The following is a 22,083-nucleotide window of genomic DNA, read 5'->3' on the forward strand; positions in this document are numbered from 1 at the left end:
CCCAGTGCTCCAAATCGAGGAGGGTCAGCGGAAAGATTGCAGTGAATCTTTGTATATTTTACCAATCCTGGCAACAGCAAATGACAGGCGCTGACTCTGTGGGGATATGACAAAGAAAGTTTATTCCAAAAACGACCTAGACGCGTTTCGACGGCGAACCGCCTTGATCACTACATCAGGTACCATTGAATTTTCACAATATAAGGTGAACAATTGGTTGTTAAAGCAACCATTTTTGGTAATAGACATCGAAGTTTCTGCATACCACACCAAACATGACTGTGCATAAAATAAAAATTATTAGCATTGTTATAGACAAGGACTATATCAGCATAACAATAAATAACATAAAGTCATTTCCAATACTTAAATTGTAACAATTTAAAATCACTGCGCAATAATATTCACAGTTACTATGTTGCACGCTTGGGCTCAGTTTAAACAATTTCACAAGAGAAAAGACTCAATATGTTACTCTCTATAGATATATATAGCCCACACTGGCAACATATAGATTAGATAGCCCCACCCATGCACAGTATTCTGTATTGATTTTTTCCAAAGGAACATAATCCATCATAATTTTTAAATGCTGGCATCGATTTATCATCTTTCCAGCACTAACGGTTAAGCTTGTCCACTTCATAGGTCGAGTCAACTTCAGTTTGTAACTTGTACTTGGCTATCCCTGCCACCATTATGTTTTGTTTTACTTTAGCTTTGCTTATAATCATCATGGTTTCTTGTTAGGCAGTCTTCCTCTTGTGTACTGTACTTCTACTAGTCGTTTCCTAGTGTCCCTCAGGTGACTGTCTCATTTTCTTTTTTTGCAAATGCAACTGTTTACTACTGCTACCACCACCCACCATTTGCAAAAACAGAAAAACATGCGGCTGGTCAGACAATTTGGAATATCAATCAGGGCCCACACAGCCAATAAATGCTGAGTGGTCAGGCCTTTTGTTAGCAAAACATTTATTTAGAGTTTGAAAAGCAAATCTTCAAAGTTGATAAGAAAATGACGTACAAGGAAAACACACCATCAGGACAGTCAAATCACAAAGCAAAAACAGGCAACTGTATACACCAACATTACAAAGTATACAAACATTGGAAAGGTGAATGGATCAAACTTTTTACATTAGATAGACACCAAAGAATCACTAGGACTTCAATACAAACAATACAAATCAATTGGAAAATCAAAAACATATAACATTAAGAATCAATACAAGACCAGTCCTTTGACTGTAATACCAGTGGACAGGCGGAATGCACGGTGGAAAAAGACTGCCTGCCTATCCACGAGACCTGTGACGCTGTATTTTAACTAGTTGCAAACTAGGGCCCACCACAGTGGGATAAATTGGTCCCAAGTCGCACACTTCCTTCTTGTCACAGGCTGGGGGTCTACGCGTTTCGAACCAACAAAGTTCTAGGTTCTCCTCAGGACAGGGACTGGAGTAATCGCTGTACCGCGAGCACGGGCCAACGGAGATCAGGTCCGCTGCTGAAGGCGTTACGGGAGACTCCCGTAACGCCTTCAGCAGCGGACCTGATCTCCGTTGGATATTTCTGAACTGCGGCAGATTCATTCCCGCCCCACACGAGAGAAAACCTCCGAAGTTGTTTGCACTTCAAGACGGCACTCAGCACATTAAGAATGTGAGTGTGGTCGCACTTCACAACAGCGTACCGCTGGGCGGACGCCATTAACCTCTGACACCGACCAAATTGGTTCAGAGAGCCATTGTCCTGTTTTACAGCCTTCGCTGTCACCCGTGCAATCACCTGTGCTCGCGGTACAGCGATTACTCCAGTCCCTGTCCTGAGGAGAACCTAGAACTTTGTTGGTTCGAAACGCATAGACCCCCAGCCTGTGACAAGAAGGAAGTGTGCGACTTGGGACCAATTTATCCCACTGTGGTGGGCCCTAGTTTGCAACTAGTTATAATACAGCGTCACAGGTCTCGTGCATAGGCAGGCAGTCTTTTTCCACCGTGCATTCCGCCTGTCCACTGGTATTACAGTCAAAGGACTGGTCTTGTATTGATTCTTAATGTTATATGTTTTTGATTTTCCAATTGATTTGTATTGTTTGTATTGAAGTCCTAGTGATTCTTTGGTGTCTATCTAATGTAAAAAGATTGATCCATTCACCTTTCCAATGTTTGTATACTTTGTAATGTTGGTGTATACAGTTGCCTGTTTTTGCTTTGTGATTTGACTGTCCTGATGGTGTGTTTTCCTTGTACGTCATTTTCTTATCAACTTTGAAGATTTGCTTTTCAAACTCTAAATAAATGTTTTGCTAACAAAAGGCCTAACCACTCAGCATTTATTGGCTGTGTGGGCCCTGATTGATATTCCAAATTGTCTGACCAGCCGCATGTTTTTCTGTTTTTGCAATTGTTGAGGTCCTGGCTGGCCAGGTTGTGGACCCAAAACCTTTTTGTACGCACCACCACCCACCATGGCACCTTGGGAAACCAAACCATCAACATGAAGCCATTGCTTCGCCTAAACATCAATCACAGGTAAGAGAAGAAGTATGGGGGAGGCAATAATGTTTATACTATGGAAATTACTGAATTAATTCATCAACATCCTTCAGAGTACATACTACATAGGTGTTTTAGTTGCATAATGCATAGACTAGGAGGAAAGACTAACAGTAGTTGGACAAGTGAGGGTACCGCATCTATCTGTTGGTGTGTTACACTATTGGCAGATTTCAAAAAATGGCGGCGGCTCTGCGGTAAAGGAAGAAACAAGGCGACGTACAAGAGTAACCCCCCTGAAAAGATTTTTGTATTGTATTGTAAAACTATAAAATAATATATTACCTTAACAAATAAACTAGAAGAATCCCACAACACCTGACCATCCCTTCTCCCTAACCCCAACCAATGTCCAGTAAATTAAATGTCTATGATTGTCCATTCCAAAATGTCACTCCAAGAAGTCCAAATGTCCAAGAACAACACCCAAAGTTTCCCTAACTCCCAACATCCCAGTCCCACCCACCAAAAAAAAGTGGCTATGGTCAAGAAAACTGAGGTTCAGCGGTGGGCATGCTGACTAGTGCGCTCCAGGACCTCCCCCAACCTGGCCTCTAGGCACGTCATACGGAGGAGCATGCAGTGCTGAATGTTCCTGCAGGAACAACAGGGGTGGGCAGCAGTGGTTGATGAGGTGTGGCAGGCAGCTGTCAGAACATGGTGCTGTACCACTGGAGGCATGGGTCCTGGCTGGGGCCCGGGGCATTGGAGGAAGCTGCAGCTGCCACCTCCTCCACCAGGACAACCAGCTGTCGATATTCGTCCCGGATGGCCTCCATCTCCTGTTGGCATGTCCTTGCTGCTAACACCAGCCTGTTGGGTTGAGAAGGAGTAGCTATATCAAGAAAGAAAATTCACAATTGTAACCAATACTCTTAGCAAAACAGTAACACAAAATTATACACATAAAATTATAGTGGCACAGTAGCAGTAGAAGTACATAGAATTTGTGGTATCCTCACTTCCTCGGCCCCTACGATTTGGATGTGATGATTGATGATTAATCTTTCAGGCATTAGGCACTAATTGGAGTAGACAAATATTTTTCTTCTCTCTTTTGTTTAGCACAATTATTCTTGTAGGCATGCCAGCTCAGTCAGCGTGTGCCCTAGACAGACATACTTGTGTCGCAGACTCAGGTTAATTTACTACTGTCTGTAGGTAGGGCAGCTGTACTACACAATTATCTATTTTACCATTACGGCCATACTCTATTAAATCAATGGCAAACGCTCAATTTCACTTTCCCCCTGACTACTACAATAAGGCACGATATATGCCTAGTATGAAAGATGATGATATACGGCACGACGTCACGTCACTCACGTGATGATGATGACAGACTGATTTGTAAATAGTTAACCATGTAGCTTATAGGCCACCTATGGCTGACACGGTTAAAATGACATGAGTAGGGACTGAAGCGGAAGTGGGCCTCGGAGTAGGAGGGAGGTGATTGATGATGGGTTGTTAGGGTACATAATACATAGGCATGCACAATATATATGTTGTGCTTGTAAACTACTGTGCATAAAGGGAGCATTCCATTCTGAAATACAACCTCAAACCTTTGAATCAAAAACCTTGGAAAAAACAGTCCTTGTTTATTCTTCCCAGGGCTTAGTTTTTTCATTTATCATTGCATTGCTCTTCTAGCATTGTTTGATTCTTAACCCTTTGCTTTGGTACTCGGTTTAATTTTCTTCTACATTCTCTTCATCCAGTCTGACTCTTCACCTATTATGAGCATCCAGGCATCCATCCATCAAAACATGGCTCTCATAAACATTTCACCGACAACATACATTTGTCATTTAACCACCACCCATGTGCCCTTGCTTGCCTTTGAGTTTGACCCCTAAACCCCCCTGAGTATTCCTTTCGTCCATACAGTTTCACCCACTCAGGTTTTCATCCTTTCTGTGAATAATAATAATAATCTTTATTGATTGGTTTTAAAAAAAAACATTTACAATTTAAACCATAACAAAAATTGAGTAATAGAGATGACTGTAATAAGAGATTAAAGCAATTATTTAAAAATACTTAAAATTCGGGGGGGCTAATAAGATCTGATAATGCTCTAAAACAGTACATAACTCTGGATTTCTTATAATCTCAAATTTGGCTGTTGGGTTTGTTAAATCTGCCGCTCTACTGCGGTGGGGAGAATTTGGATGGGAGTGCGGCTTCAAAGAGTTTTAACGCTTTGTTGACAAATTTCAAAAGTCCAATGTTTAACTTGGTGTTGTCATGGTTGAGAGCAGCCATTATTGCTGGGCGACAAGATCGTACGCCCAACATAATACATTGGCCTCGCAACAGTGACCGTCTGGCTGTGAGCAGTGCAGGGCATGAGTAGACGATATGTTCCATTGTTTCTGAATGGTAGCCACAAAATCTGCATTCCGTGCTACTACCCGGCCGGCGCCATTCCGGAGATTCTTCAAAAAGGGCCATTCTCCCATCCTCAGGGCCATAAACTTGTGTTTCCAATAAAGTGCGTATTTGCTTGATAAGTAGAGCGGCTGAACACCCACTTTAAAATTGGCGATTACAGCCCAGGCGTGTCTCCTCTTTGAGAGTTTTGCCCTGTCCGAATGAAAGGACCACAATCTAACAGTTTTTTTGATGGCGGACTTTAGCACCGGGAGAGAAGGATTTGTATCCCAGAGCTCATTTGCACCTAGTAACTGTAGGCTGTAATCCAGTAGTTGCCGATGCTTGTGGCTGGTCGGATTTTGCTGTATTTCCTGCCAGAGTCAGGCCTCCAAGGAACCCTCCCGGGCGTGGCGCAATCTATGACACAGTTTAATGAATGCCCCCTGCCTCCACTCCATTGTGATCTTGGAGTCCCAATTCAAGTCTCACTTGAGCTGGCGAGGCAGATTTTGGCAACTGAAAGGCTCTTTTAAAGATTTTTGTTGTTAGTTTGTTTAATAATATACTGGTTGTACCCTTGGTGATCTCATGGCCGTACGTCAGGGAGTTGATTACTTTGGCTTTCATTACTTTCAGCATGGGGGTTAGGCTAGGACCTAGTAGCTGTTTTGACAATTTTGCAGCGGCCACCTCTAACGACAGGGCTTTAATTTTTAATGGTTCTTTGTGCTTGATAAAGGAGCCTCTTGTATCCAGAAAGATGCCCAGGTATTTATAACTGGGGGTTAACTCTAGCTTTATTTTGTTAAAGTACCACATTTCTGTTGACCTTTTTTGCTTCCCAAAAGAAATTGTTTTGGTTTTTGACAGTTAAGCTCTAGATGGTTTCTTGTCGTGTAGGGTAGCAATTCATCCAGTAACCTCTGGAGACCCACTTTTGTGTGGCTTAGCAGCACCAGATCATCAGCATAAAGCAAGTTGGTGATGCGAGTCCCGTCAAGTTGAGGAGGATGGCAGTTTACCCTGTCGAGAGCTGGAGAGAGGTCGGATATAAACAAATTGAAAAGGAGTGGGGCCAATACACACCCTTGTTTGACGCCAGATTCAGTTTGGATCTTCCTGGAAACGTGGCAGCCTTCGCCCAGCTTGATTCTTATCCACGTTTCCGTGTGGAGTTGAATTATTGCCTGAAGAAGAGGCTGTGGTATGCCCCACGATTTTAGTTTCTGCCATAGCAAACCCCTGGGCACACGATCGAAGGCTGCTTTGAAATCCACAAAGCAGCAGTGCAGCTGGATATGTTGGCATGTCACTTTGTCCATCAAGACGGTTAGCGTTAGCAAATTGGTTGTGGTACCGGTGTTGGCCACAAAGCCCGTCTGGTTAAAAGGAAGGCGCGTGGTTGTTTCGGGCCAAGCCTGTAGCTCCTCTAGTAGAATATTTGCGAAGTACTTAGACTCCACGTCGAGAAGTGCTACCATTCGGTAATTTTGTGGCTCATTTCTCTTCCCGTCTTTGTAGATTGGGTGGATGACTGCACCTCGCCAGGGTTCTGGGACCGTGTTGTTTAGACTACAGTAAAGAAATAAAGGAGTCAGGTATTCTGACCATACGCTGACGTCAGATTTGAACATAGCTTGAGGCCGTTCAGGCCTGGGGCTCCTTCGGCTCTGGCTTTCCTTATGAAGCTTGAGATCTTATTTTTTAAGGCATCCAGTGGCACTGTTGGTTCTGGTGAGGTATCATTCCATTTCATTGACTCCTTGTGTGTCAGATCTTCAGGTGGAGTGTTGACAGGCCGAGCCCGCCTCGAGCTCTCCAGTCCCGAAAGAAGGCTCAAGGGGGTGACAGGGCTGGCGGAATCGGTGCAAGCTTCGTTTTTGTTGGCGTCTCTGAAGTGAAGAGATAGAAACTTACTCCAGACTGCTTTGTTTATGTTTGCATTACCCTATCCACTTGTACTTTGGTTACTCCTATTTACAAGAGACCAGAATTGCTTCGGGTTTGGATTTTTACTTTCATGGAAAAGCTTCAGCCAGAATTGTTCTGAGGCCGCTAGTTTTTCCTTTTGTGTGGTGATTCTAAAGGTTGCTTGAGCTTGCTTGTAGTTATTGAAATAGATTTTATTACTGGGGATCTTTCTTGATTGACGGAGTGCTTGGTTTCTCTGCTCCCTAGGGTAAAGTCCAAGAACGAGAGGGATCTGCCATCTGATCGGGTCCATGCGGGCAGGATGTCAGAGGAAAAGCACCCATTCAATAAGGTAAATCCTAGGCTGTTGAACTGCATTACCACATATTCACCCAATTTTGATGATTTGTTCCCAACAGGAATTGACTGGGAAGCAAAATGTGACAGAATTCTTGGGGGGTCCGTTCCTGTGTCGTCGGCTAGATTGCAGTAGAGATTAGTATTGAAGTCACCTGAAATGATCCTTGGTGTACTGCCATACTTGCCGATTAGGTCGCAAATGGTGTTGATCAGGCTGTCCATTTTAGATTTTTTCTTAGTGGTGCTGGGGGAATTATAGGCGTTGAGGATGAGCAGCTGAAGGTTCGTGAGCGAACTTCCCAGAGTTATTCCAGAGAGCCGGTCCTCCTCAAATTTACTCTGTTTGATGCATTTAGATAATTTTGTTGATACATAGATCGAGAGACCGCCACTTGGTCTGCCGAACTTGGACCACCTGGTGGCAGGTGTCATAAACTCCAGAAAGCCCACTATTGGTATACTTTCTCCTGCCCATGTCTCCAGTAAAAGGAGGATGTCGTGTTCTTTTAAAAAGTCCAAGATGGCCGGGGATTGTTTTTCCTGGCCAAATCCGTTGATGTTCCAAGAACATATCGTCAGACTGTGGTTAGTGGTGCTTCAATCGGTCTGGTTTCTGGATAGGATCCCCGGCAGCCATAACCAGTCTGCTTCACCAATATTTTGTTGCTCAATTGTGCACTCAGGGGTTCCGGTTGGTGAGCTGCCTCTTGCGGACCTCAATACCGAGTAGGGGGCTGAGAATGAGCTAAAAGTACCCGCCTGGTTGTTTTCCAATATTGAGGGGTAACGAGGGGCACTTGGATTTGTTATTGTTATACCCCAGGTTTTAAATTGGTCAATTTTCGCCAAGACCACATCCCGGGTTGCCGGTGTTTCCAGTGTTACCTGCGTGACTTCGCCCGTGTTAGATCCGGTAGATGGAATAAATTTGATAGCGATTATATCTCTCGATTGTAGATGATTTAGGTCTGGCAATGATTTGAAAAGTTTTAGTATATATCCCCGGTTGAGGATGTCGTGAGGGCCCCTCGAAGTAAATTCTGTGATGAGCAGCAGTTTGGTGTTCTGGGGGCTGCTTAGGGACTCACGGGGCTCATTGGCAATTACTGGCTGTTTTTGCATTGGTTTTTCTTCAGAGGACTTTCTTGACAGTGCAGGTAAAGTAAATGCTAACAGGGGCAATTCCTTATGGTTAGTGTTTAAAGATTGTGGGAGTTTACTCTTATTTACGGGCACCAACTTGCGACAGCTTGCTAGGTTGGTATCGTTCTCACAACCGGATTCTATGGCTGTACTCTGTGTGCGTGATTTGTTCTCCTCGACGATAAGAAGACGAGGGGAGCTAGTTTCCTGGGCTGGCATTTGAATAATTGCAGGGCTATGTTGCTCAGCTTCTGATACTGGGTGCTTAGGAAATGGTTATTTAGAGCCAGGTTTTACTTGTATTGATGGCTGGAGGGGCTATCCCAGAACATGAGGTGGCCCTGACTGCTGACTGATCCCGGTTGAGGGTTCTGTCTGAAGGGGCAACCGATTTGGTAATAGTTGTGGGCTTGTCAGTTCTCCTTCCAAAAGTAATGCCGATGCGACCGATGAGACGTGTCCTGGAGGTGCAGCATCGCTCCTACAGGAGTTGCTCATATTTGAAGTTGTTACGCCAGTTTTTAGTTTATTCCGGCTTTTTCGTTGTCTTTTATTTTCCCTTTTTGACAACCGGTGTGAGTTATGGTTTTTAGATGGTTCGATGGAGGGTAGTTTAGTGACTACTGTCTCTGTTGGGTTTGGGAGAGTTGGACTGGTGTGTACTTTCAGGCGGGGTGGATCGTGTGCCTGGCTTGAAGCCTGGGTTGAGGCGTCTGGCAACTTGGACTCCAAGGGTTTCTTTATTTCCGTTAAGACGCTTGAAAGGAATTGGGGCAGCGATGAGAGGGAATCGATTTTAGGGGAGCAGCAGTACACTGATTGCACCAGTTGGGTTTGGGCTTGGGCTTTTTTTTAACAGAACGTTAAGCGCCTCCAATTTTTGGTCAATCCCGGCAGTGTACACCACAAGTGTCATCCTTTCTGCATTCTTTCACCTTTCTCCCAACCTTCAATCACCTGTGCATCCTATCAGCCAGCTATATGCATCTCTGGGCCCCTTCCTTCATCCATGCATCCTTCTCTGCCAGTCATATATTACATGTCGTCTGACTCTTTGTCTTTATCCAAAAACTTTCTCTGCTGAGTTGAAGATAGAATAGAATAGGCCATTATGTACTCAACCCCCGCTAATGCTAATGTAAGTAAAGGATGTCTTCTTCAACTGTTCAGTGTTCACAACTTAGTCTCAGCAGAAGTACAGTGTACTGAGTGTACACACTTGCAGGAAGTGTAACTATATTTATCATTGTCAATAAGTAAGGAATATGACTTACCATCGCCCGCCACTGCTGCTGACGCACCTCCTGCAGCTGTGGCATCCACTCCCTCTGGAGTGGCATGGCCATCGGCACTGGTGGTCGGTACGCCCGGAAAAAAACATTTCACATTTTTTAGATGCCATATTTATTTTTTTCATTAGCAAGATTGAAAAATACTTGAAAATACATACACCACACACATCACTATCTACAATTTGGACACTAGAGTAGAGTAGACAGTTTGTTCTATCAAAAATAACAAAATATCTGGTTGGGCATTTTGTTGGTGGCAATTTTTGAAAAGCCTCTCAAGAAGAGGACAACCAAAAGGACTGGACTCAGTGGATAGAGCTATTGGTGCACCTTATTTTTTTTAAAGAAGAAAGAGTGGCCTACTAGGTGGACATGAGGTCTCTCTTAGTTGGAAAATAATGGTGCCATCCTCCTCCTCATACTTCCTTTCAGCCATGGTGCATGGTAATCAGTTGTGCAGTGTTCGACATCAACTGTTGCTAATAAAAAAAGTACTAGGCCTGGATTAGAAAAAGTAAAATACACCACTTTGGGTTGTCCAACGTGAGTGACCACCATTTACTGATTGAGCATGAGACTGTAAAAGAAAGCCTTCTCATCGCAACAAACCTGCGTAGAATACCTTGCTTGGGCATGCAATCTGCACAGCAGATTAGTGCTACTAGAGGTGAGATTTTCCCCACAAATCCCTTGTTTTGTACGTTTTATGTCACCTTCAATTACAAGGACTATGTCATATAGTCTGTCAGACGGAGCCACTCTAGTGTCAGCTGTCTCAACAGTAATTAACGTGTCAGTTGCTGTCGCCTTCAGATACGGACGCAGTGCTTGCAGCACTACTGTAACCTCCGCTGCGATGTGTAGCAGCATTAGCGCCCATGTGAGGTTCCGAAGCTGCGTTCTCACTATCCGTGGCATATCTAGCGGTCAAAGCAGCAACCTTCTTTTTCTGAAACTGAGGGCATTGACGTTGAAAGTTGTCCTGCTTGCCTTTACCTTCTGTCTGGCGGAGTTGTTCATGACCTCGTGGGGCACCACGACCTCTGCCGGCCGCAGTCTCCTCCACCGGTTTGGGAGACCGATGTTTCCTGCAAAGAACGAGGAGAACATTGATCAAGAACCTGAAAATTATCAGGTGACTTACTATTCGTGCGGTCGCGCAAATCCTGTGTACTCTCTGTAGACACAAGTATCGGTGATGCAGGACGCGACCCTTGTTTCTTTTGCTGCTTCCCCTGCTTTTTATATTTCCAATTTTGCTTAGGAAAAACTGGACGGTCGTCTTTATCAGACTTTGCTGTCTGAGTTTGCGGTTGAGCTGCTACTTTATCAAAAGGATTAACACCCAAACTATTGCGGCCAATGGCCTTATAAGCCTCCGCAATGATTTTCGGTAACTGCCGGGGTTTATCGGCATCAGGAAAGCATCAGACACCTGGAAGTTCACAGCATCCCTCTTAACATTAGCAGGGACGAGATTGGAAACTAAGTCAAACACTCCTACGAGTCTCATTCCCAATTCAACAGCCGCCTCCGGACTGTGTTGATCTTGGACACGCTTAACCATGGAGGGCAGAACAGCCATGGGCGGTGTGTCGAAGCACTTAGCATGGACTGCTGCAAATATCTTACCACAGGTCTTTCTGCAAACTAATGGTCAAAATCCTGTGTTTCTCAACAGGAGTCGTATTAGGAAATACTGCTTCCAGTTGGTCAAATTTCTCAGAGGCAAAGGAATATCGTCCTTATCTTGGGGGCGCTTGCCCATAACCGAATTCACGATAACAGAACTAATTTTTATCCCTGCCGGTCCAACTGGATGCGCTGCAGCCCCAGGTGCCCCCACCTAGATGTTGCAAGAAATGTATTGCACTAAAGCCCAATGCACTCCGACAATGGAGGCATAGAGTAAACGTAACTCAGCTATAGTGACTGTCAGATAACGCGGATGCGCTGTAAACCCGGCCAAGCCTGGCCAAGTGGCTGCTGGAATAGACAAGGGATCTAACCAAACCACTGATAAAGAGTGGGGAAGGGTACCATTAAACCAAAGTTGATGTTGCCAAGCAGTAATTGGAATCTCCTGTGTCCTACATGTTGTATACACATTGGCACAGCTGTGGGAGTGTAAACATGAAAATTACCACAATCCGTATTCACTGCTGGAAATGTAACCCACGAGTAGAAAAGCTCAAACGGGTATGCTGCCTCAGCACTCACCACAAAAAGTACCACCATGCCTTCCAAGGGTAGGTCAAATGCCTGAAAATGATTGCGGACAGGCACCCGACTATGCGGGGCGATTTCAACATCACCCATCAGGACACAGTAGAGAAAAGACAATCTAAATGAATTCAAAATAAGAACTTTTTAAAATCTCAAGCTTGAATAAACCTATACTTAAACTATATAGGTAGGTTAATCCGTCACCACCGACAACCGGAAACCGGAGTGAGGGTGTCGTGGACTGATATAAGCACTACTTGAGAGTCTCAAATATAAGACCAGAACATTGGTGTATTGTGGTATACTTCTATAGCGCAAACCTGTCACCTCCAAGGGCATCCTGGCGCTTTGACCCCTAATCCAGCAAATTCAGCAGCCTAGCCTGTTCCAGGGAAGATGGTGGTGCCATGTTGCGGGGATTCTGCTCATACACTGAACTGTGCACAGAGACCCAGGACCTCAGTGAATTGTGGTGTACCAAAAATCTCACCTCAGTACCTACAACCCCTAACCGACTAGCATCAGTGTCTCATTAGCTCTCCGTCCTATAGCGAAGCTATGAATGATTAGACAACCCAGAACATGCGACTTAGGTTACTCTCAGGAATGGTGGGAATCAAGAACACTCTTACATTTTATTCTCATACCAGTCCACAACTTGAGTAATCAGAGACACGGAAACGTTTAAAATGTTTATTTTAACGAAGTGCTCTAAGATGCAGCATTTTTGCTAACATAAGCAGGCACATGATTAAAAATAATACGATCAACATTATTACAATTCCATAAAACACAAAGGGAGAAATCATATTATAATGATAGTGGAAACAGGTCCTATGGTGCCTTGTGAACCACCCCCCGCTAGAAACTAGGTTTTATAATAATGATAGAAGATCACTTAGGCTTGAATGGGGAACCCCATACCTCCAAATCAGCAGAAGTGAATCAGATCAGGACCAGCAAAGCTCTATCTCTCTAGAAAAGTATTTTCTCATAGTGCCCTAATCATGCATGCAGTGCAATATTAAAGGCGCTAGAATTTCAGTTAGCTGCAGCTGTGCGCATGTTGTGTCTAGAGCGTGGGCCGATTAGCCAGAATAACAGCTTACATTGTTATGGTAACCTTGGAGGCTTCTGCATGCACTGTACAGACTAACGTCGCAATGTTAGTCTAGGGATGTTAAAAACAAGCCGTTCTCATGTGAAGAAATTCAAGCAGTCTAACTTACAACAACAGTTACATGTAGTGTTGTGTGCAAAAGCTGCAAAATGGCAAAATAGCAAAATGGCGTTTACATGTCTAATAAGCTTATGCTAACATAGCAATGTGTGCAAGCAGGGCCCTGTCTTCACTACAGTGCTAGTAGTAGTAGTAAGGATCCCTTACTGCTACTAGTACTAGTAGTAGCCTAGTACCAAGGAAAATTTTAAATGAGGAAATGGAAATAATAGAGCAGTAAAAGTTAGGGAAATATTAATATAACTACTTAGATATAACATCAGGAGGACTAACAGGGGCCAGCAGAGCCATTTGCGCCTGAGGACACTTCCTGCTGTCCCTGGGAGGCCCTCCGGCTCCCGCACCTGTCTATGCAGACCCAGTCATCTTCTTCTTGTCCTGGATGCTGATCAAGTAAGACATAATTAAAGAGACAAAAAATGATTTGTGTTAAATAAATATATGTATTAAATAATCGCTCTAAATAGATTTTTAGACAGGAAACGGCAATTGCTATAACATTGACCTATCCTAAATCAGATCGATTAGTAGTAGATTAGCATTGCAGTCTAGAACATCCTATCTTTATTATTCCACAGTTTCATTCTGATTCTTGAATCCTTATTATACCTAGCCTGTCTATTCCAGACTTTGGAATGAATTGCAAAAAAATTATATTTGCTTCAAAGTTCTGATCTCATTCACAAACATCTGTCAGTCCCAACTCCAACCCCCTGTGACGGGCCAATTACTAAGTCTGCATTTATTCTTCTTAAATGCATAGATGCACATATGCATATTGCATACACCAAATTAGGTGGTTGCTATTTACTCACTATACAAACTAGAAAAGGTTCTACTGGGACTGAGTCATATGAGAGGACGCGTCACGCAGGCCGCTAAATTACCAAATATTGCTAACTAACTACCACTATCTTAGTGACAGGACAGCCTGACCGGTCAAAGGAAAGGACTGGAGTCTTACATAACCAGCCTAAGCGGGCGCAAAGTTGCAAACAAGTACTATTAGTAGCACCGAGCACCTGTCTGGAAGAATAACAATCACATAATATAAGATTTTTAAACGTAAGTTACCTGCATGTAAGCAGCAGCAGCATTCTTTCTATTTGGGAAAAAATAAAATTCACAATAACAATAGTAATATGATTACCTACTCACCAAACCCCGGGACCTCAACACCTAGCAGGTTCAGCAGGTCCTGCTCCCAGTCCAGGATGTCTGACATCCGGTGCATCAGTTGGTTATGGGTGCGCTGGACCCCAGAGCAGCAAAACACTGCCCGGCGTACCCTCTCCCACCGCAGGTGATGCTCCCGGAGCCCGGACCCGGACCCAGGTCCGACCTGCTGCCAGGGCTCAGGGAAGGTGGCGCTGGACAAAAAGAACCAGTGCGGCCACCTCCACCTTGAAACCTTCCGCAAGGAAAGCGGTCAAGGCTCATGCTTCTCTTCTTCCCCTGGCCCTTCTTACTCTTCTTCAGTGTCTTCACCATGGTTATGGGGGGGGGCGGAAAAGAACAAGTAGGAAGTAAGAAAGAAACTAAAAAAAATAAAAAAGCAAGTAATAGGAAAGCAGTCAGAAACGCACTAAAACATAAAAAAAGTTGAAAAACACGCAAAATATACACTCAGGAGTAGAGAAGGATAGATAATAAATAAAAAAATTGTTTTACAACTTTGCAGAACTTTGCGTAGCGCGGGTATGTGAGATCCACCTAGGCTTAAATAGGACACCCAGACTCACTCTTCAGTTCACTTTCTATAGACTCTCAAAGGTCTACTTGATGCTGTGTCCTGCTTCATATGTCAGCAGACTGCTTTGCTGCACCATGAAGGACTGCTTTGCTGCCTGAAGCCTGTCTTGAAACCTCAGACGCCTGCCTTGCTGTTTGCCTTGTTCTACTGCTTCAACCCTGAACTACAAGAATGACTGCAAAGGCTAGTTGGCTGGTGTTGGACCTGACGCTCCCTGCAGAGCTACCCCTGAACATTTTTCCTTTTATCTGCCACTTTTTGCTGAATTTGTTTTTGTTGGCCTTAGGACTCTATGCACCTTACCACTGATAACCAGTGCTAAAGTGCCTATTTTCTTTACCCTCAAACATGATTACATAGACTTATACCCAATTGGCATATTCATTTACTTATAAGTCCCTGTAGAGTGGCATACTTTATATCCAGGGCCTGTAAATTAAATGCTACCGTGGACCTGCATTTCAAAAACAAAAGTTATTTTGGGCAATGTACGTATAAATGATGCTTAACTGCATTCAGCAAATTCAAACTAGAGAATAGGATGTCAACAGGAGAAAATGTTCTACACAAAACAATAAGGAGTCCAATTCTTATTTTATACAATTAATATCTGTCCTGAAAATGTGTTAGTGCTTGATATCCTACATGAAAAACAGAACAAAAAAAGAAATATGACGCAATATAATGTATATAGGGTTTCTTAAATATACATCAACGACCATTAATTAATTAATTAATTGTGGGTTTCTAAAGCGCTAGAATCGACTCCCGAAGGAGTATCTCTGCGCTATAGACCGCTGGGGAACCCGTCCTGGCTTTCCCTGTGAGATGGTCCCTACTGGGTATCTCCAAGGTGAAACCAGGCATCCCCAGCGTTTGTGGGGGGCCGTTGTGGAGATGAGGCAAGCTAATGCCCAGAGTTGCCGATTGTGATCCCTGGTTAGAGTAGGCACCGAGGCGAGAATTATCGAGTCCGCTGACCCTGGTCCACGACCCTGCCGCATCGGGAATTGAACCCTGGTCCCGGGCCATCCTCTGCTTCCGGGTCTGCCGCCTCTAACCAGTGAGCCACACCACTCCACAATCTGGAGATTCAATGGGTAAATTGACTCAAATAAAGAAGGGTCCAAATAAAGAAGTGTACACCATACAAAGTGAGAATTACTAAGGGAGTGGTACTCACATAGGGTCCAGTGGGGCTCCTAGTGAGGGGGGGAGGGGAAAACCAGTATAATGGAATTATTCTCCACAGGATCTGGGATTCCAAAATGGTATGAGCCCCTGACGCATCTTTTACAAGGGATATGGTCCAGCTGTAGCGTGTAGTGAGAGCCGGAACCTGAATTCAGTAATGAAGCATTGGCACTGTGAGGCTGACTTCAGTAGCCCACCATTATCATCCTTTGTCATGGATGTGGATTATTGCCTCAGGTTCATATAGTACAGCGATGCTAAATTGCTAGCCTGCTCCATCTCCTACTATTATTGAACTCAGATTCCGACTCACAATTTAGATCAATGCTGAAGGTAAGTGCTGACCAAGCCCAAGCCACTTCTTTTATCCTCACGTGCTCCATCGTAGTCAGGTCAATTGTTCTATTTTGACTAGTGCCCGTGGTTGGCACTTTGATCGTTTAGTCAGTAGTTTTTACTAATAACTTTAGAAATTCATATATCCAGTTCTACTGATTAGATTTTTGTTCCTTTGGTGTCAAATAGTTAAAAGAAATTTACTCTATTCTTTCAAAATTGTTTTGAGATTTTTTCTTGTCTTGTGTTTTTACTTTATTACTATTTGTGTGTTGCATAAATGCTTTACACATTACCTCTAAGTTAAATTTACTTATTTTGTGCCAAACTTCCTATGGTTAAGCACAGGTCAACCTTTTTGTGGTTCACCACGCAAGGGATTTTGGCTGTTGCTTGACCGGGGCTCACACCCCAGTCCAATTTGTAACAGCTGGCATCCTAAAGCTCCAACCATCTTGAATCCGCACCTCGACCCAGCCTAATTAACCCCTGACCCTCCAAATGGGGCCTTACCAGTCCTGCACCCTTTGAATTGGTGTTAAACATGCCCAGATAGCCAAAATCCAAATCTTGGGACTAAAAACATGTTTGGCTGACATTTGCTCTGAGACCTGAGAGCAGACCGTAACCTACCTACTTATTGATCCGCCCATGGTGCATTGAAGGTCAGCCTAACTTTGCGGCAGCGCCTGCTACTTTAGTCTCTTCAGCAGCAAATCCTGATCAGTGGCCCTTTGTAGATGGGGTATCCAGCCTTGTGGAGCCCTCATCTGCTACAGTTCTGTTCTGCTGAAGGTTTTCCCTTTCAAAAAAGAGACTACATCAGAATATAGAAATCTTCCTGCAACTTTGTTCTGCGGCTCCCTGATGACTATTCCTTCTCCTCGGACATCACCCTGCCCGAGGAGGCCTTGCCCTGCTGAACTTTAGCTTCTCAATACGTTATGTTTACAGAATTTCTTTCAAGTCCGAAGGTAATCGTTGACTGTGGTCAATCCACTTCTTGTATCTTACCCGCACTCCATCACATTTGGCTATATTTATTTGATTTGAGCCTGTCTTGCACAACTACTGTCTGAATGTTTGTCATTTTGGTGTAAAATAATTTATTAAACTGTACTATATTTTTCTAAAATGTTGTGGAATGGTTTTTTGTGTTGTGTGTCCACGTTATAGATACTTGACACATTGCCTTTAAGTTCAGCCTGACTGTTTTTTGCCAAACTATGAGAGACTTAAGCACAGGTTAATTTAGTGACTTTAGTGAATCACTGTGACAGGTATTGTGGTTGTCGCTTAAGCATCGTTTCCACACCCACACAACCAACAACCCAATTTCTCACAGGTTTTTCCCTGCCAGGACATCTAATACTTAATAACACACGTCCTTCATTTTTATTACCTGCACCCACCCCTAGAAGCCTTTAGGGCCTACCTTAAGGGTGACTTATAAGTATTAAAAAGGAGGGTTTAGGACTGGAAAGAGTTTTATTTTACCAGGTCAAAATGATAATTTTAAAATAACACGTACCGGCAGTTGTGGTAGGCATGAGACATGTTTTACAGTGCTACTTTAGTGAGAGACACAATAAGTACTGCAGACTACTTGTAGCATTAAATGTATTGGTTCTAGGTATGTTTAGTGTAATTTACACAGGCCTTATAAAGGAACTCTGTGGTGATCCTGCAAAAAGAGCTAGGTCAAATACTAGTTTACAGTGGTGGTGAGGGATATTTGGGGTTTAAGGATGGGCATAGGTTAATAAGGAGTTTTTAGGGTACAGTGATAGGTAGTGTATATGGATAGTAAGGAGATAATAGCATTCGCGGATGGAAAGTGTATAGGGGTAGTAAGGACTTTTTAGGGTTCAGGGATGGGTCGTGTTTAGGAATTATATAGAGTCTTTAGGGTTCAGGGCTGGGTAGTGCGTAGGGGTAGAAAAATTGGTTTATTATTAAGGGATGGGATCTGTTTAGGGTAGTCAATTGTATTTTGAGCCAAGGGACAGAATTTAAATTTATATCTTATTAAATAAAAAAATGGAACATAATTTGCAATAAATTAGTTTACTTTTAAATAAAAAATATAATTAATGTAGTTATATTATTACATCTTTCACATTATTATTATCAACACTAAAACGCGCACACTCACCATGCACTGCTAAATACTTCACATATTGCATCACTCAGAGCCCTTGAGAAAGCCTAGCGCAGAGACCCAACACCGGACAACATGACTACCCTCAAGCTCGCCACCCGAAAACACCACCAACTGATCCACACCACCAAGAAAACTGCATTCAAGGAACGACTGGACAACAACGCACACAGCAGCAAGGAACTCTTCAACATCGTCAAAGAGTTCTCCAACCCCAACGCCGGAAACAACAACATCACCCCTTCGCAAGACCTCTGCAACTCCCTCGCCTCCTACTTCCACGACAAGATCACGGACATACACAACAGCTTCAGCACTCAACCGACGCACGCCACGACCGAACCACCGCCCCCCACCACCACCCTCCGCGCCTGGACCCCGATCAGCACCAAAGACACCATCCGCACGATGAACACCATCCACTCCGGATCTCCGACCGACCCTTGCCCTCACCACTTCTTCAACAAGGCCAACGCTGTCATCGCACCCCACCTGCGGGACATCATCAACACCTCCTTCGACACCGCTACCTTCCCGGAGAGCTGGAAGCACGCCGAACTCAGCGCCCTACTAAAGAAGCCATCAGCCGACCCCTCCGACCTCAAGAACTACCGACCCATCTCGCTGCTCCCGTTCCCCGCAAAAGTCATCGAGAAGACCGTCAACAAGCAGCTGGCCGCCTTCCTCGAGACGAACGGATCCCTCGACCTCTCGCAGTGTGGCTTCAGGGCCAACCACAGCACCGAGACCGCCCTGATCGCAGCCACCGATGACATCCAAGCTCTGCTCAACAACGGAGAAACAGCAGCCCTCATCCTCCTAGACCTCTCCGCGGCCTTCGACACCGTCTGCCACCGTACCCTAGTACAGCGCCTCAGCAACGTCGGAATCCGGGAGAAGGCGCTGCAGTGGACCATCTCCTTCCTCGCCGGAAGGACACAGAGAGTCCGCCTCCCCCGGTTCAGATCAGAATCCACCGAAGTCATCTGCGGCGTTCCTCAAGGCTCCTCGCTCAGCCCAACCCTCTTCAACGTCTACATGAGTCCCCTTGCAGCCATCGCACGACAGCACAACCTCAACATCATCTCCTACACCGACGACACCCAGCTGATCCTCTCCCTCACCAACGACCCCGCCACCGCCAGAGCCAACCTACACGAAGGGATGAAGGAGGTAGCCGAATGGATGAAGAACAGCCGCCTGAAACTGAACTCGGACAAGACGGAGGTCCTCATCCTGGGATCCTCACCCTCCGCCTGGGACGACTCCTGGTGGCCCTCTGCCCTGGGCAGCGCACCCAAACCAACAGACCACGCATGCAACCTGGGCTTCATCCTGGACTCATCCCTCTCCATGACCAGACAAGACAACGCCGTCTCCTCGTCGTGCTTCAACATCCTACGCATGCTACGCAAGATCTTCCGGTGGATCCCCACCGAGACCAGGAAGACAGTCACCCAGGCCCTCGTCACCAGCCGACTGGACTACGGCAACTCCCTCTACGCCGGAATCACCGCCAAACTCCAGAAGAGACTCCAGCGGATCCAGAACGCCTCAGCAAGACTCATCCTGGACATCCCCCGTCGCAACCACATCTCCGGACACCTGCGAGACCTGCACTGGCTCCCGGTCAATAAGAGAATCACCTTCCGTCTCCTCACCCACGCACACAAAGCCCTGCACAACCAAGGACCAGGATACCTCAACAGCCGCCTCAATTTCTACGCTCCCAAACGCCAGCTTCGATCGACCGGCCACGCCCTCGCCGCCGTCCCCCGCATCCGAAGAGTCACTACAGGGGGAAGGTCCTTCTCCTACCTCGCCGCCAAGACCTGGAACTCCCTCCCGACCCACCTCCGCCTGACCCAGGACCACCTCGCCTTCAGGAAGCAGCTCAAGACCTGGCTGTTCGAGCAGTAGCAGACCCCCCCTCCCCAAGCGCCTTGAGACCCTCCGGGTGAGTAGCGTGCTATACAAATGTTTGATTGATTGATTGACTCATGACATCTTCTATGACATCATTGATAATATCACTGCAACATTTGCAATCAAATTATTGATGAGCAAGCTGTGCATGATAGATGTGTGAGTTATAGTTAAAGTAACCTAGGATGGGAGCTATAGCTAATTTAGATAACTGTGACTATAAATAGTACTTTTCTGTGACCTTTAGAATTTTGAACTTTACATTTTTACTGAACCTTACACCTAACTATACCATTACTTTAACCTGTTATTTTTAGTGAATATCTATATATATATACTTGGTTGCTGTAGTTAGGACCATGTTTCTGAAGAATAAGCATTTTTAATATCTTTGGCACTAGTTGATTAATCTTTTTGTTTGTTTTGTCCTCATATCATCTCCAATCAGTAAATAAGCACCATTCCGGATTCTAGAGGCCCATGTGCTCAAAAGTGGACTCTCTTCTTCAACCAAATTTACTGGGTATTCTCGGGTACGACTTACTCCATAGCCCAACTGCTTTAAGAAGATGTAATCATTGGACAGGTCAATTTATTTAATCTTCAACATATCCCAGAAATTATTTTTACCCCGGATGGGCAATGGGGCACCCACATGTAAAAAACATATTGCTGGCTCCTGCTTGCACCCATGACAGGTGCTGACTAGGGAGCCAGCTCAGGCCACGAGGGCCTTAGGGTTTTCCCTGTGCTTCCCAAGTTAAACAAAAATAGGTGTAGGTGACCTGGGTGGGTTCAAGGGCACCTAAAATTAATTGTTCATTACTTCAGAGGGATGGAAGCAGGTGAAGGAGTATGTATATGTATGGGCTAAGGTGCGGAATCAGGACAGAAGTAGGAGTAATGATCTAAGTAGAGGCAGGGGTGGGTTAAGGGGTTGGGACAGAGTTTGGTATTCAGTGGGATTAAGAACATGGGTGAGACTCCACTGCAGTGTCGTGTATTTCTATAGGTTCTGAATCGATCCCCCTATTCCTGACCCTATTCTGGTTAAACTACCTAGCTAGTTAACTAACAGTCAGCCCATGAGGCAAGAAATCCCCCATGATGCAGATACCGTTATCTGACGCAGTCACACTACGGCACAGGAACGTGTTATCTGATTAGGTCATAACGCTTGAGATCTAATTAGACAAGCGACATTCCTCCAGCCGCTGATAAGGCATACGACGTTCTCATAACAAATCAAACCTATGACAACCTGGATAATCCGTGCGGCCATTGTTTTGATTTCACAGAGAACTTTAGTAAAGAATGTGCTAACGAGCAAGTCGTATGACATCTTTATTGACGTACCTATGTCCATCCTTACGTCAATCCCGGCACCTTTAAGGTATAAATATTGCCGACCTTGCCCTATGCAAACACACGCGTGGTGACAAGACGGAGCAGCCATACTTGCCGAAGCCGAGAGCAGAAGCAGACCCCGCAGGCAGCAGCCCCGCCTTCCTGACGCGCTGAGAGACGCGCTGCTATCTCAAGCCGAGAGACCCAGCACCGGCGCTTCTGGGCAGCCCTCGCAGGCAGCCTGGAATATC

This window comes from Lissotriton helveticus, chromosome 2_2, assembly GCF_964261635.1.
Source record: "Lissotriton helveticus chromosome 2_2, aLisHel1.1, whole genome shotgun sequence".
NCBI classification, from domain to species: Eukaryota; Metazoa; Chordata; class Amphibia; order Caudata; family Salamandridae; genus Lissotriton; species Lissotriton helveticus.